The following is an 11,044-nucleotide window of genomic DNA, read 5'->3' as shown; positions in this document are numbered from 1 at the left end:
ATTCCAAAACAGGGTGAAAATTTTTTTCAAGTGAAAATGGTATTTGAAATTTAGAGTTGTATTTGGACATGAATATAATTTTGGATTTTTTTGAAGTTTTTGTGAGTGATGTGAGTGAAAATTTTGAAAACAGTTTTTTGGAATTTTTCAAATTTTCGAAAATTTTCAAAATGCATCTTCAAGTGAAAATTGAAACTTTTATGAACAAACACTGATTTCAAAAAAAGATGAAAATTTTTGGAAAAAAAGGGAAAAACATTTATGTCGAAACGGGCTCCAAATAAGTTGTTTTTCAAAATTTTCACTCAGATTACTCACAAAACTTCAAAAACAACCCAAAATATTATTTATGTCCAAACACAACTCTAATTTTCAAATATCATTTTCACTTGAAAAAAAATTTCACCTTTTTTTAGACTTTTACAATTCTTATATCCAAACGCCCACTGAGAATATTTGCTTACCACAATTCGCAAGGTCTACAAGTTTATTTATCGTTTGTAATGTAATTGGTGTCGTGCTATAATTTTTTATTCTTTGACGTTATTCACCTTTCTTATTTGTTGTATTGATGCTAATTTGTGCGACATTTGAACTTAGTTGAGTTTATTTTACGTGTAGGAATATAAAGTGGAGAAACGTTGCACCAAATGGTACCTAGAAGCTATAAAATAGAGCCAAAAAGAAGACATCAATAAAATTTCACAGTCCTAGACAATTCAAGGCCATGAAATCTCATTCCCTTAAATAGTGAAAGGCACTATCCAATGTGCTAAATTTGGCGCCTCTGATGGCGCAAGACATGGTAGTTTTGGCACCTCTGATGGCACCTTGCACTGTAGAGGTCTATCCAAACTACTTTTGTTTCCTCCTCAATTTTGGATGTGGATACTTCAACTAGTAATGGCCTGACCGGTCACTATGAGTATTGGCATTTCGTTCGGAGATTGAGGTCTTGAGTAGCTTCATATGATGTATTACAAATTTACGTGCATGGTTGGTTTGGTTCCGAGAATATTCGGAGTGATTTGGAACCCTTAGTTCCTAACTTGGAAGCTTAAGTTGGAAGTGTTGATCAAATTTGACTTTTATATATTTGACCCTGGATATGAGTTTTGATGGTTCCATTAGGCCCGGATGGTGATTTTGAAGACCTATGACCATATTTGAGTTCCGGTGTTCCTAGATGATTTTGAGGCTAATTGTCGAAAGTTGAAAGTTTGGAGAGTTGATAGGTTTGGCCCATAGTTGACTTTGTGGTAATTGATGTACATTTGGGATTTCGAGCCTTGGAATATGTCGTATGATGATTTATGACTTGCGTGCAAAATTTGGGATCATTCCGAGTTGTTTAGACGTGCTCAGCATAAGTTTTGAATTTCAAAATTTAAAATAGTTCATTAGGCTTGAATTAAGGTGTGATTCGTGATTTTGATGTTATTTTGTGGGATTTCCGTATTATATTTTAGGGCTTACTTGTATGTTCGGATAGGGTCTTTTGGGGTGGGGTGTGTTTTGGGGTAGTTTCGGACCATTTTTCCCTTGTTGTTAATTGCTGGTTTCTCTTATTTCTGGTGCTGGTCTGATGAGCATCGCGATCGTGAAGTATGTTTTGGGTCCCTGGTGGTTTATTGATGAACATACAAGTTCAAATTGTGATGCTGGAGAAGCATACATGAAGGTCATGTTTTCTACAACAATAGAGGATTATTGGGCTCATAAAGATGCCAATGAATTTGGAGAACTGGTCTATGAATTTAAAATGCATATACTAATTAGCCTTAGTCCAATTAAGGCCCAAAAATCTCAAGAAATTAAAGAAGTCCAAGAATCCATTCAATAGGATTTCTTTTCCTTAAAGATTAGAATTTCTTAGTCCTTGTTTTAGCAGAATTATATTTATAGTTCTAGTCAAACTAGGATTGTTAGTGGGTATTCTATTCCTACTAGAATTCTTTTTCCTATTTTAGTCAAGATAGGTTTTTTGTAGCTTTATTCTTATTCTTGTTTAATTAGGACTAGTTTTCCTTAACCATATCAATTTGACTCATTGTAAGGTCTATTTAAAGGGTTCAATATGTTGAAAATAAATATGGATGATTAGTTCTTCTAAGCTCTTGCTTTGAAAACGAGATTTACTTTTTATTTTATTGTTCTTCCTTTATTTAATGCTTCTTGCAATCTTGGGGGATTGAAAAACGTGTGTGTGAGGTTTCTTTTCATCTTACATTCTTCTAATATGATTTTGAAGAACGTTTCCTCTAGTTTTGTGAAAGAATTTAGCGTGGTGCTTTTGTTTTTCTCTCTTCTTTGTGCTTGAGAGGTGAAAACCTTGAAAGTACATTAATTTGTATTAGAGCGCAAGTTCCAGGTCCGAATTCTTGAATTGCTATCTTGTTCATCATGTCGCCAGACAAGAAAATGACAAGCTCGAGATCCTCTTCACTTGATGAACAACTTCAGATTCAAAGATTAAGTACTACAACCTGTTACACCCCATGTTTTCGTACATAAAAGTATGCCATCAATGAATTGATGAAAGCTCAGGAATGAGATGTTACATCCCGCATTTTCGGACGTTAAGGTTTCGTCATAAAGTTAACCAACACAAGCTCGAGAATGAGATTATTTTGAGGTTACAAGTATTATGTTATTTCAAACAAGGGATAAGTAAATTCGTGAAGGTGAGAGAGTAAGCAAATCGAAGAAAATGAGTTCCATCGAAGCGTGGTAATTTGGGATAAAATATGGTCCAAGCTATAATACCCGATATTTATGGACTAATTCCATACAAGGTACTACATGACCATGATAGTGAGGTGTATAAGGTATGTTAAAAATGAATAGTATTTTAAGTAATGAGATAATTCTTAATTATGTGGGTGATTGGTTAGTTATTGGATAATGGGATATTACCCAGTTACATAAGGGATTATATTGGATAAAGATTAAGGGCATGAATTGGCAGCCCCCCATTCAAATTAAAATAACTCATAGCTTAGGAATAAAAGGTGTCACACTTGAAGAATTTAGGTGACACTAAGCTAGACATGTGAGGCCCACCTAATAATTAATGATAACTTTCCAAAATTCAACATTTATCTTCAAATCTCTTAAGAAAAGAACATAGTAACGTTCTTTCTAAGAGAATTCAACCAGGCCTTCCATTTTATTCCTAAACTCTTGTGAAGAATTTCAGTAAGCTTTTCATTACATAACATTGATTCTAAATCTCTTGAGAAAGAGTTTCAACAAAGATAATTTTGCAATAGCAACGTTATTGCTTTGAGCATTTCATACGGATTGTTCTCTATTTAAATTACGCCATTACGTGTTTCATCGCAATTAACATGTGTTAGATGGATTGTCAAGAGAATCGACTCAAGTATGTTAAGGCTATCCCTTCTTTATTTTTGGCATGATCCATACGATGCAAACGAAACGAGCAAATGTACAACGTCCTTAAATGACTATATTCATAGAAATGCTAGAGATACTTATATTCTTGATTCCTCATGTGTCATATTATTCTATCATCTGCTCAAGGGTCTCAGCAAAATACGTAAGTTGAAAAAGTTTATTTCATGATATTATTCAAAGACACAATGGTCTTATGACATTCCGGAAGATCTTATTACCGTACTTCTCATGTATTTCATTCATATATACATTTACATTGACCCATGACCAGATGGCGTTATATACACACATATATGTATATACCTATGAACATATGGCGTTATATACGCATATGTTATATGTATATGGGATATGGGAAAATGTTACAGTGTTATATACGCACCACCACCTGATCAGCTGGTAGATGATTTTGCCCACAGTGGCCGAGATGATATGATGGGATGCCCTCAGAGGCTTGATGATGTTATGAACACATGTACCTATGCACGACATGATATTCCTATGCATATGCATGACACTATAAATATTCATGTTTTACAGAGTTATCCAGACTTACAGGTTGAGTCATTTACTCCGTATTTCTTCCATGTCTTTTATGTACTTATTTATGTGCCTTACATACCCGGTACATTATTTGTACTAATGTCCATTTTGCTTGGGGACGCTGCGTTTCATGCCCGTAGGTCCCGATAGACAGGTCGAGAGTCCTCCAATTAGGCTATCAGCTCAGCGGAAGATGTTGGTGTGCTCCATTTGCTTCGGAGTTGCTTGTTTGATCAGTATGATTTGGACACGTATTGTTTGGAATGAAGGGGCCCTGTCCCGACCTTTATGTTAAGTGTGTACTCTTAGAGGCTTGTAGATAAATGTCATGTATATGAATGCTTGTATGGCCTTGTCGGCCTATATTTTGAGTTTACAAATAATCATGTTGGCCTTATAGGCCCGTATATCACATGTATAAGTTTTTATATCAAGTTGGGTCGTCCTATATTGAGTATTCCTCTATGTTTATTTTGGTTAGCCCATGACGGCCCATTTGCCAATGAAAGTACTATAAGAAAGATAAGTTATATTGGTACATGGTTGAGTAATGTACCGGGTGCTCGTTGCGGCCCATAGGTTTAGGTCGTGACACAACCCTTGAATGAGAAAATGAAAAAATTAAAATGCAACTAGATGGATTTAAAGTGTGACTAGACTACTTAAGAGAATTAATGCAAAATCAACTGGATTGGTCGAATGTTTGGCAATTCATAATCAGCCACCAAATCCGCCACAATGCTTATAACCTCAACCACTACCAAGACACAATATACCAGTGCTATCGTGACATCTCTCACTTCGAGATCCACCAATTCAACCATGTAGAGCATGACATATTGAGCAAGCGAAAGAAGCTACAGCTGACCAAGGCATGAGAGTACTGAGGTGCCATGCTTACTATGATAAAAAATCAGATTTAGAATACTTAGACAATCAAGGTAGTGAAAAGTATGACTCTGATAAAGTCCAGTATCAACATGATAGAAGGAGACCTCAGAGAAGGCCACATAATAACCATTTAGAAAGGTATCGACGTGATGATATTAAGCTTAAAATTACGGAGTATGATGTCAAACCTCAAAAGAGAGCGAGAGCTTGAAGGAAAAACATGGATTCGTAATTGGGAGAGAATGAAACGAGAATTGTGCTAACAGTTCTTGCAAAAGACATATGAAGAAGATTCTTACTTTAAGGGGTCGTTTGGTAGGATGTATAAGAATAGTGCGAAATAAGGTGTATTAGTAATGCAAGCATTAGTTATGCAAATATTATTTCTTATCTATTATTTGGTGTGGTGTATTAAAATTATAATGCATTACATAATTTTTAAAAAAAATAGTTGCTTACAAAAATGCCCTCCATATTCTCTAGCTTTAAGGGACTTTAAGGACAATTTTGTCTTTAACCATGCTAATGCATGCATTAAAGCCTTGGTATTACTAATGCCATGGTTTTCTATGCATTACTTATGCATAGGATAATGTCAAGTATGGTGTATAACTAATACAAGTATTAGTTATACACAAGTTGAAAAAGGTACCAAACAATGTATTAGTAATGCATAGAGCTAATGCTTGCATTATTTTTTCTAATACCTCCTACCAAACAACCCTTAAGTTTCATTCTTTTAGATAAGGAACTTTATATGTGGATGAGTACGCAAGAGCATTTGAATATCTTAGGCTCAAGAATGAAAGCCTATTGCGAATGTGATACGATTGCAACCCCATTGAACCTTTGGAGATGTTTTCAAACTAGCCAAGGTCGTAGAGACATAACATAGAGAAGCCAAAGCCATGTTTACATCAACTACCATCAAAAAGCCGAACACTTGCAACCATGGGAGTGCTAGTTTGAGCTATACAAAGCCACAATCATCTACAACAAAACCAAGTGTTCACAAAGTTGAAGGGAAGCCCATGACTTTAGAAGCTATTTCTAAAAAGATATGCCATAAATATGAAGGACTTGGATATATACAAGACCTAACAAAAAAGCATTCACCATCCTTGAAGGAGCAAGTGATAAAGAAGATTATCATGAATAGTGGCATGATGACAACTTGGAAGAAGAAGCTGAATATGGAGATGATGGAGAATACCTTATGATCCAATAAATTCTTCATTCAGATTCTAGCAAGGAAGAACCATGGTTGCGACACAATATTTTCTACACACGTTGTACATCTAAGAGAAAAGTTTGTAAGCTTGTCATTGATCTGCGAAATTGTACCAATATAGTTTCTGAAGAAATGGTTATCAAATTGGGGTTTGAGACAAAGCCATTGCAGAAGCCATACCGTATGAGGTGGTTGGATGAAGGAAGGAATGTACATATTAATAAACGATGTCTTATTCCTTTCTCTATTGGCAAGAATTATCAAGATAAGGTTTGGTGTGATAATGCCTACGAATGTTTGCCACTTAATGCTTGGGACCATGCGAATATAATAGAAAGTCAATTCATGATGGTTTCAAGAACACTCTTTCGTCAAGGATGGAAACAAGATCAAACTGCCCCTAATGAACCCTGAAGATTTAAAGAAGTCAAATCCTAAAGTGAAGAAGACATATATCACAAAAGCTAAGGTAGAAGAACACTAGAAGGAAGGAGAGGAAGTGTTTGTTGTAGTACCTAAGGAAGTGGAATCTATAACCTAGAAAGAGTCATTAGAAGTCATTGACATACGACTTCAAGCAATATTGGATGAGTTTCATGATGTTGTTTCTGATACTAAACCTTCTTACTTACCACAAATGAGGTCAATTCAACATTAAATTGATTTAATTCCAGGCACACCATTTCCTAATAAAGCAGCATATCGAATGAATCCAACACAACAAGAGGAACTTCAACGACAAGTCGAGGAACTACTGGATCGTGGACTAATAAGGGAAAGTTTAAGTCATTGTGTTGTTCCTACCTTGCTAGTTCCTAAGAAAGATGGATCTTGGCTTGTGTGTGTTGATAACCGTGCTATTAACAAGATCACCCTCAAGTATAGATTTCCTATTCCTAGGCTTGATGATCTTTTCGATCAATTACATGGGGACAAGATATTTTCTAAAATTGATTTAAAGAGTAGCTACCACCAAATTTGAATGAAGGAGGGTGATGAATGGAAGACTGCATTCAAGACTGGCAAGGGGTTGTATGAATGGATCCTTATGACATTTAGACTATCTAACACTCCTAGCACATTTATGAGGCTCATGACCATCCATACATGGGAAAATTTATCGTTATTTATTTTGATGATGTACTTATTTATAACAAGGATGACCAACAACATTTGAAGCACTTGAGGAAAAGTTTTGAAGGTTTAAGAGAGCAGACCCCCTATGCCAACTTGAAGAAGTGCAAGTTCTTTTCTGATCAAGTCTCTTTTCTCGGTTATATTGTTTATAGTAAGGGAATTCATGCTGACGCAGGAAAGATTGAAGTTATTACTAGTTGGTGTAATGATCCAGTCGGTCGTTTTGAGAATTTAAGTCATGTTCGATGACATAAGGTCTTGAGTAGCTTCGTATTATGTGTATTGACTTACGTTCATGGTCAAGTTTAGTTACCGGATGATTCGGAGTCAAATCGGAAGAAGAATTCTAGTTTTGGAAGCTTAAGCGCTAAGAGTTGACCAAAATTTGACTTTTGTATGAACGGCTCCAGAATGAGTTTTGGATGATTTCAACAACTTTGTATGGTAATTTTGAACTTAGGGGTGCGTCCGGATTTGAATTTGGAGGTCCGTAGGGTAATTTGAAGCATTTCAGCGAAAGTTGGAAAAGTTGAAGTTTGGAAGATGGAAAAGTTTGACCAATAGTCGACTTTTGTGTTATCGGGGTTGGAATGCAAATCCGAGAGTTGGAACAGCTCCATTATGTCATTTGGGACTTGTTCGCAAAATTTGGCATCATTCCGGGTCGATTTGATAGGGTTCGCTGCGAGTTTTAGAAGTTGGAAGATTTGAAAGTTCATAAGCTCGATCCATGGTGCGATCTGTAGTTTCGATATTATTGATGTGATTTGAGACCTCGAGCGGGTCCGTGTTAGTGTATGGTACTAGTTGGTATGCTTGAACGGGGTCCCGGGGCCCCCAGGCGTGTTTCAGATGTTTTTCATGGTTTTGAACAGATCTGGTGCTGGTGTTTTCGCACCTGCGACACTTTGGAGTGCAAGTGCGGCTCCGCTTCTACATGAGCCTAGTCGCTTCTGCGGTCGTTGAGGCCGGGGAGCTAGCTCGCTTCTACGGATACTGTCACACAGGTGCGAAGGCCGCTTCTATAGTTGAGAAATCGCTTCTACGAAGAAGTCCGCTTCTGCGCTCCTGTCATCGCTTCTGTGGTGTCGCTGGTGCGACTATATTGTCCGCAGATATAGACCTGGGCCTGGTAAGTTAAGTTCGCAGATGCAAACGTCTGCTCGCAAATGCAATTGCGCAAATACGCTTATTTGTTCCCAGATGCGAAAGTCCTGGGCAGAGAGTTTATATTCGAGGGTTTGGCCATTTTGACAATATTTTGAGTTTTAGACTTCGGTTTTAGGAGAAATTTCGTGGGTTTTCAAGCAAATCGATTGGGTAAGTGTTCTTCACCTTGAATTTATCATATTCCATGAATTTATCTTTATTTTTATTATTTAATTTGTGTTTTGGGTTGAGGAAAATGGGAATTTTGAAGAAAACTTTCAAAATGAAAAAAAAAGATGATTTGAAGGATTAAATGGTATCTGAATTTGATAATTTAAGTATGGTTGAACTCGTATCGGAATGGGTGTTCGAATTTTGTGAAATTTGTTGAGTTCCGAGGTGCGGGCCCGGGAGGGTCATCTTTTGGGGTGATTTTTAGATTTTGATAAAGATTGATGCTTTATGATCCGGAATAGTTTCTCATGATTTTATTTATGCTTTGAAGATATTTTGGCTAGATTTGAGCCATCCGTAGGTCATTTCACCGTAGAGTTCATTTTAGAGTATTAGTCTGTTTTCTTTGAGGTAAGTATCTTGCCTAACTTCGTGTGGGAAAATTACCCCCTTAGGATTTGAGTTTTCTATGCTAATTGTAGTCCGTGTACGCGAGGTGAAGAGTACGTACCCGGACTTGTTTGTGGAAAGTTGGCCCTTTTGGGTGCTTAGGTCCTTATATTCACTGGGTATGAAGTGTCTTGATATGATTGAGTTTTCTATTTACTAGTTTCACCTCTACATGTCTTAATTAGAATTAATTATTTTATGATCCACTGTTATTGCCTATTTGACTCTTATTTGACTTAATTGAAGATTTTTACCTTTTATGTTGCCATGCTAATTTTTCCGAGCTGCTTATCTCTATTTGAAATTATTATTATCTCTTCTATAGTTGTTTAGCCTTAATTAAGGTCATGATCTTCCTTTCTGTTGCTTATCCTTAATTATAATCGTTGTACCTCTTTCGTGAGTACTAAATCCTAAATGAAGCTAGTTATATTTTGTCATAGCTGACTTATCCTTAATTGGAATGATTTCCTCTTGCTATCTCCCTTGTTATTGAACTGAACTCTGTGAAATCGTTGTTATATATTATTTTCTTCCTTGTTGAGTTGTTTCTGATCACGACTAGTATTCTCTATTGTTGTTATTCCTTGTGAGCTACTTCTACTATTTTTTGTGATCAAAAGTTCTTGAGATGATTTACTTGTTGTACTCTCGTATTTATTGTCATTGTGGTTGTTGTACTTGTTATTGAGATGCACGAGGTTTCTGCCATGTGGGTGTTGTTATTGTGATGTACGAGGTTTCTGCCGTGCGGGGTTTATCGGGTTGCACGAGGTTTTTGCCGTGCTATTATTACTCGTGATATTTGCACATACGACGTGATAAGGCGGGATATATATATGTGGGTTGTGCATGTGGCGAGATAAGGTGGGAATATTATTATGCACGTGTGTCGAGATAAGGTGGGTATTTATATTATTATTGCACACGTGACGAGACAAGGTGGGTTGTGTCAAGGATTGGCTTATGATGACTTGTGATGGCCTGGGGGAATTCTTGTTGTTGATATTTATGTAGTGGTGTACTTACCTGCTTGAGTTCTACTTCGTGGAAAAATTATGGGAAAACATTCTATGTGTTGTCCGTTCCTTTTCTATACTTACTAGTTGGCAAGAACTATGTTAGAACACTTGCACAAGAATACACGTAGTTAATCACTCTTATTGGCTAAAAGGATGAAATCTTGATATTGTTGAGTAATAAATTGGTAAAGAGGGCACAAGATGCCAAGTGTTAAGGGTTCCGGAATTTGGACCCGTGAAATGTGAATTTTCTGAGGTTCGGTACCTCGTGAATGGTTATTGGCTGGAGCCTGGTATGAAAGCGGTCGTGTTTGTTGAGTTGTTACTTGACTTTCCTCTATCTATGTTCACTGGATTTCAAAGATATCAAATTGTGTTCCACTCATTATACTATATCATTCTTATGGTGTTCCGCTATTAGTTGTTGTTTTCCTTTCTTACAGTAATTATCGTATTATTGTAATTGTCATTATGCGTAGTCCTTGTATAGATATCGTTCTCTGTTTTTCCTACACTTATATTCGCTCAGGTTATTTAGTCCAGTAGATGTCTTGACTGTTCCTCGTCACTACTCCACAGAGGTTAGTCTTGATAATTACTGGGGTACCGCGGTGGTGTACTCATATTACACTTCTGCACATTTTTGTGTAGATCCAGGTATTTTGTTCGTTAGCAGCTGTGCGGATCATTGCCGTAGAGACTCAAGGTAAACGTGATGCTGCGTTCGCAGGCTTCAGAGTCACCTTCTAGTTATTGTATTGCACTGTTTATCCTTATTTCCTAACAGTTGTATTTAGAAGTTTTCTAGCAAACACTCTGTAGAGCTTATGACTTGTACTATCGGTTTTGGGGTTGTAAATTTTAAAGAGATTTCTATTTCGAATTGTTGGATGTTATTTAAATAATGTTGTTGTTTCAATAAATGTTAGGCTTACCTAGTGTCACGACCCAAGTTCGTCCTCCGTGAACTGTCGTGACGGCACCTAGTCTCTACGACTAGGTAAGCCTAACGATTTGCGAAAAAAGA

Source organism: Nicotiana tabacum, chromosome 10 (assembly GCF_000715075.1).
Source record: "Nicotiana tabacum cultivar K326 chromosome 10, ASM71507v2, whole genome shotgun sequence".
Classification (NCBI taxonomy): Eukaryota; Viridiplantae; Streptophyta; class Magnoliopsida; order Solanales; family Solanaceae; genus Nicotiana; species Nicotiana tabacum.
This window is presented reverse-complemented; position numbering follows the sequence as displayed.